Source organism: Cariama cristata, unplaced genomic scaffold (assembly GCF_000690535.1).
Source record: "Cariama cristata isolate BGI_N322 unplaced genomic scaffold, ASM69053v1 scaffold2785, whole genome shotgun sequence".
Classification (NCBI taxonomy): domain Eukaryota; kingdom Metazoa; phylum Chordata; class Aves; order Cariamiformes; family Cariamidae; genus Cariama; species Cariama cristata.
The window spans coordinates 891-1152 of NW_009615591.1; positions in this window are offsets into that span (position 1 = coordinate 891).

Sequence of the window (262 nt, forward strand, 5' to 3'; positions counted from 1 at the left end):
GCTCAGGCATCTCCATCCACGGATGAGGCTCTGGTCAGGCACAACATGCCCACGGCGTGATTGTGGCACCCTTAGATCACCGAGGAAAGGTGTTTTTGGGTCACAGGAGCGCATCCACATGGGGCGATCCAGGGATGCTCTGCTGCAGCCGACCCGTGGACAGGGCTGGGTCCCCGGGGGGATCCCTGCTTTCTGTGCATGCCCAAATCGGAGCTGCCCTCCAAGTGATGGATTGGGATGGTGCACCTTGTGCCACGGAGGC